This window comes from Lupinus angustifolius, chromosome LG03 (assembly GCF_001865875.1).
Source record: "Lupinus angustifolius cultivar Tanjil chromosome LG03, LupAngTanjil_v1.0, whole genome shotgun sequence".
In the NCBI taxonomy this organism is placed as follows: Eukaryota; Viridiplantae; Streptophyta; class Magnoliopsida; order Fabales; family Fabaceae; genus Lupinus; species Lupinus angustifolius.
The window spans coordinates 15143077-15149276 of record NC_032011.1 but is presented as its reverse complement, the minus strand read 5'-3'; the positions used below and the strand labels follow the sequence as shown (position 1 = coordinate 15149276).

Below are 6200 nucleotides of genomic sequence, written 5' to 3'. Positions count from 1 at the left end.
CTTCTGATAGAGACTATTTTAACTCACATTCATGATCATTGAGTACTAGTTTAAATTTTTATATTTTCAAAAATAAAAATAATACACATAAAATTTTTTAAGGAGCAAATTGGATATTGACTCTTCTATTAATTATACCATAACATTAATTTAGGAGAATGCATTTAGTAAAATGCATGGACGACAGCCTTCACTTTCCAAATATTTTAAAGCCTGCAGCAACATCAAACACCATTGACCGAATAATTAATTTATTTCCATTAACAAATCACATACAAGTTCAGCCATTATATATACTTTTTAATTATCATGTATACTAACCTGTTTTTAAAACCATATTAATTATCAAACCGGTCAGGGTACTGGTCTAGTGATACAGTGATTCAACCGATGGTTCAGTAATTAAATCGTATGTCTGTAAACCAAACATACCTACTTAAATTTATATATATATATAAACCTATAACAAAAAAAATTCAAATAGGTAGATACTCAAATTTATAATCTATATTCATAATCTACTCAAAATTCACATAAACAAACAACTTTAAGTCTTTAACAAATTCAAAGTCTAAATTACAAAACATATATCAATTAAAAAATATCATTTAACAACCGCAAAATATAAATAAATGACACAAGTTCACAACGCACTCTACAAAACAAATAAATTTGGAATTTTAAGATTTAATACCAACGAGTCAAAGTTGTCTCATATCGAGATTATATTTTGTTCAGACAGTACTCCAGGATTACACAAATGTCACTAAGATTACACACGAATGTTAGGAACCAAAATATGTAATCTAAGTATGCCTTGGAAGCATGTGCCTTGAAGTGTTGGAAAGATGGGTCACCTTGTAATAAGTTTTTAAGTTTTTTAGTTTTCTTTTCAAAAAAAAAATATGTGTATAAACTGACCAGTTTAGTCAAATACCAGCCAGTTCTCCGGTTTTGACCAGTTTTTTTTACCTATTTTGATATTTGGCCGTTTAACATTTGTACTATACTGGTTAGAGATCCGATTCACCAGTTTTCTGGTTAAACCGGTCAGTACGGTACAACTTTTACATATTGATACGAAGTAGATACTATCACAGACTCGATATTGAAAACCATATTAGGAATTTTTTTCCCGATTGACTAAATATTATATGATTTGATTAGGTGGTATAGGGTATGTCATTCATGATTTTATATGTAAGTTGATGTGGACTTTATTGTGTATTTAAGAAAACCATATGAGTGCCTTTTAACTATTAGTTAAAATAATAAAGAAAAGGACGGTGAAGGAATTAACCCGTTAACATTATTTTTGCTTTATTTAACAAAAAAATGGGAAGTGAAAAATAGTATGGTAGAGCGTAAAAGACTAAAAGCTGACAAAACAACTAAATTTTATAATGTTTAATATGAGAAAAAAGAGAAGAGAAACAAAACTAAATTTTTTTCTCCTCCCATTTGGTTGAATAAAGTGTAAGAAAGAAAATGATTAATATGTATTAAGACAAATATGCCCCTTCATCTTTTTAAATCAAATTATAATTTTTATTATAAGGTCTTTTGCGAGTGATGTTTTCTTCTATTCTTCATGCCCTTCTCACTTTCTTTCCCTTTTTCTTCCACCTTCAAAATATGGGAGATTCTTTTTTTACTCTCATTTTCTCTCTCACCATCCAATGCATATCATATGTCATATATTTGCACTCATACAATGAATTAATTGTTAATTCACTATATGTTTCCATATGGAGTTGTCTAATTCATGCCTATGTCTTTAATTCTATTTTGACTTGTTTTACTACTTCATATTTTTGTGGATATAAATACTTAATTGAATTACATAATGATTTTAATTCTTTCTTTTAGTGAGTCTTGCTAATCTCATTAAGTATCACTCCAAATTAATATTGATTCAATATTTTTGAATTAATCTGTTCACATTTGACAACAACTCTATAAAGTTTTTAAACCTCTCCACTTTAAGCCGTATCTTGAAGACTATTCAAGTTTTCAAAACCTCTTGCATGCTCAAAAGCACAAACATGTTTCACACAAATATCTTAATGGCAACCTCAAACACATATGACGTAGGAAACTGAGCTTTTCTTTGGAATATCATTATAACGTTACGATGTTGAATAAGCATGTGTTATGTTAGACTCTACATGACAAGAGTTGGCTAGGGTGGAATTATGGATGAACAAGCCCTAGTACTATACCCAATTATGTTCATAGAATCATGGAAGAATCCTCGCACTACTAGAAAAACAACATATTGGAACAGTCATTTTGCCACACTTACTGTTGATGCTAAATTAAAGTTAAGTTCAAAAGATACTACTCTAGTTGGGCCCATGGCTGAATGAGGCAACAAAGATAACCAAGGAATGCCAATTTCATTTTCTCCTCTCCCTCAAAACTTTCCTTCATTTTCGTTTTCTCTCTATAACCTAGAAAATGCCAACTTCACTTTCCCCTCCCTCAAAACTTTCCTTCATTTTCGTTTTCTCTCTCCGTTCAACCTTCACTCTCTATTCTACAAAACCCCAGCTTTTCGATCCCGGTAACGGCGTTTTCGCTCCGTCACATTCCATTGACACATAGTTGGTAGATTCCAAACCCTAACTTTTTGATTTGTCCAATTTGTTTTTGAGATTTCCTTCAGTTTAAGCTTGTTTGCTCTTAGTTTGGGTTTTCATTGAATCACTTGTGAGTAGAAAGTGGTTTATAGAGATTCAGGTGTGGTGTAGAAGCATTTTGAATCTTCCCCGATTTTGAAAAGGAACTTATTCAGATGTGTCAAAGAAAATCCAGCAAATGGTTTGGTTTATCCGCCAAGAAGTCGAGGAGAAAGCCAACAAGATCTCTGTTTTCACTGAAGAAGTAAGTAACTAACTTTTTATTTCACAATTCAGTCACTCTAACACTTTAGATCCTTCATTTCTATACTAATAAGTTAGATTAAGTGTTTAGTTTTTGAGGTGTAATTAGTGAAATATTATTTCACTTTCAAAAGATGGTGTTAATTGAGATATTTTAAGTTTCATGACACAATTGTGTACATAAACCTTCTGAAGGTTCTCATTGTTCAGGTTAGTTAACATTTTAACATTCTACACCTAATTATAATTTGACATTGCAGTTTTTTTCTTCATGTATCTCTGTTAAGATTATGTTTCACATTCTCAATTTTAGTAGATGCACATAGACAACTAATGTTGCTTGTTTATTTATATATGATGCATTAATTCTATATTATTTGTGATGACACTATTGCACGTATAACTAATATGTTTTTAGGGGGATTTTTTGCAATTTTTTGGTGACACAGATGAATTGTTGCAGACATGGAAAATGGCTCTCAATGTTGAGATTTCAAGTTTTGTTTTTATTGTTGACTAAGCATTGATTTTGTTCTCTTTCAACATTTTAAAATTTGGGAATATATCTAACCTGGTATGCCTTTTTGTTTGAAAGCTCTACTTTGATGCATGTTGTAAAATCCCCCCTCTTCATTATGCCAAATTTCACATCAATGCATGTTTGGCACTTGAAGTGGTTTGGGACCAACAACTAGTCAAAAAATTGGAAGCATCCGCTTTTCAGTAGAGAGAATGATATTTATCCTTGTTTATAATGTTCATAGTATGTGGCTTCTATAAAAGTAAACATGATAGTCGATGTACTTTTATGATGTATGTTATTCAACTATTCATTCTCATGTGAGTCATGTCGTTTATTCTTCAAGGTGACTTGTCAACATGTTGAAGACTTGAAGAAACATGTACAAACTTTCGATCTTATCAGCACTAAGAGATAGCTTCAAGGTCCTAAGGTTTCATGGTTTATAGAGGCTGCCTACTCTTAATTTATCTTTCGATCTTAGTATATGTTGTGTTTGACTAAGTTTATTTTGTGTTTCTAATTTTTATTTGACATTGTTTAATTTGTATGTGATGTTGGAAAGACTGTTTCAGGGTATGATGTGGCTGGTGTAGTAGTGAGAGTGGGAAGTGAAATTAATAAATTGAAGGTTGGTGATGAAGTTTATGGTGATATTAATGAGAATGCTATCAATCATCCAAAGACTATTGGGTCATTGGCAGAGTATATTGTTGCTAAAGAGAAATTGTTTAGTCACAAACCCTCTAATTTGAGTTTTGTTGAAGCTGCTAGCCTTCCTTTAGCTCTCGTTACTGCTTATCAAGGACTTGAAAAAGTTGAGCCTTATTCTGGAAAATCCATCCTTATTCTTGGAGGTGTTTGGAGGAGTTGGAAGCCTTGCAATTCAGGTTTCATATCTTTCATCACAATTGTGGTGTCATGTGATACCAATTAAATAATTACTACTCTAGAAGAAATAATTAGCTCAAATTTCTAAATTATGGTTTGTAACTAGAATTACTACTACAATACTAATAATCTCTTGGTCTAGTGGTGTAAGAGTTTGCAAGATCCTCAGGATGACCAAAAGGTCAATGGTTCAATTCCTCGGGCAGACCCGAACCCGTAAGGGATTAATTCTTGACTCATAAGCTGAGGGGATACCTTGATAGTACAAAAAAAAAATACGACTGCAATCATATAGTTTTGATTCATATATGGCAAGAAACAACTTAACCATAATTATGACTAGACTCACAATTTAAAACCATGGTTAAGATTTTTCACTCAACCATTACTTTAATCGATTCTTATATTTTTGGTTTATGCAAATCACATTGATTCTTGGATCCATATTAACTCTCTACTATTTACAATTTTACATAAAATTTGTTTCATGCAAGCAATATAATGTTTTATGTATCTGTTTGATGAGGTAGATAGCCAAGCATATTTTTAGTGCCTCTAAGGTAGCAGCTGCTGCTAGTACTGCCAAGAAAGACTTGTTAAGAAAGTTGGGAGTAGACTTGGCAATTGACTATACAAAGGTGAATTTTGAAGAACTTTAAGAAATGTTTGATATTGTGTTTGATGCAATAGGTAAGATATTAGTAATGTTATTAGTAATATTAATATTTTGTTTAGTCGACATTAATGGTTGCTGGTTCTAGAGGTAATAAATTGGAGTATGCTAATTTGTTGTTCTTTCTTCATTTAGTTAATTTGTCTTTCTGTGTTTCTTTTCAAGCAGTCATATACAAATGGAAGCAAGTTGTGCCTCCAACAATTAAGAATGCATTGGTGTTAATGAATTTTGCTTATACGATTTTGGTTCCGAGTTACTCTAGTGTTGGCTTCATGGTTTGTGCTCTTTCTCACTCTCATGCACATACATAAACCTAAAAACATTAACACACAATTCAATTTGTATGCTCACACCTACCCGTGTAAATAGAGAATTTTCTTACTATCTTTCCATTGTTTCTCTGTTTGAGTTTGAATAAGCATTAAGCCTGCATGAAACCATAGCCTCATACGGAAGCGTGTACTATATTGGAACTATTGTTCCAGTTGTACTAATTCTTCTTGGTAATGTAGTCAAACTTGGGAAGCCCATGAGATCTAAAGCTAGGAAGGAGCAGTGAAGTAGACAATACAATTTATTATTTACAATTATGAAATCCAATTAGGATGATAGGATATAATGAACTTATCAGCTAAATAAATTGTTGTTTCATACTTACTATTATTAGGATAAAATTTCAGCCAATTATAATTAATATCAGCTACTACTTCATAATCTTCTTTGCAATTAAAATCCATGCACTGGATAAAGGAGTAATTATTAAAATCTTCTTTGCAATTAAAATTCATGCACCAGATGAAGTAGTAATGATGAAAAGTTAATTTTGATGAATGTGCCTAAAAAAGCATATTCGAAATGCAAGAACTGTTTGTTATGCATCTGATGCTTTGTAATCCGGTTGCTTTGAAGTTTAATTGATATGTTATCTTATTATGTACCCACTTTTATCCAATGGTTAGGGAATTTGTTCAATTAAACTCAAGTTCATTACACAATTTATTTGTACCCACTTTTATGTTTTGCTTACTCTTTTATTTTATCTTATTAATTGATCATTGTTCAAGTAGTCTTGTTTTATTATTGTATTGTTAATCTCATATATTTTTCATTGGACCACAGATCTCAAAACTTTTAAGGAGATGCTGAAGTGATCAACACTACAAAACAAAAGACATTTGGGGACATACTGTTTGCCACACTTACTAACATCATGGCAAATTCAAAAAAA

General features: G+C 31.4%; 1 pseudogene; it reads left to right on the top strand.

The window, feature by feature from the left end:
- LOC109342368 lies at positions 3786 to 4988 on the top strand (annotated as a pseudogene).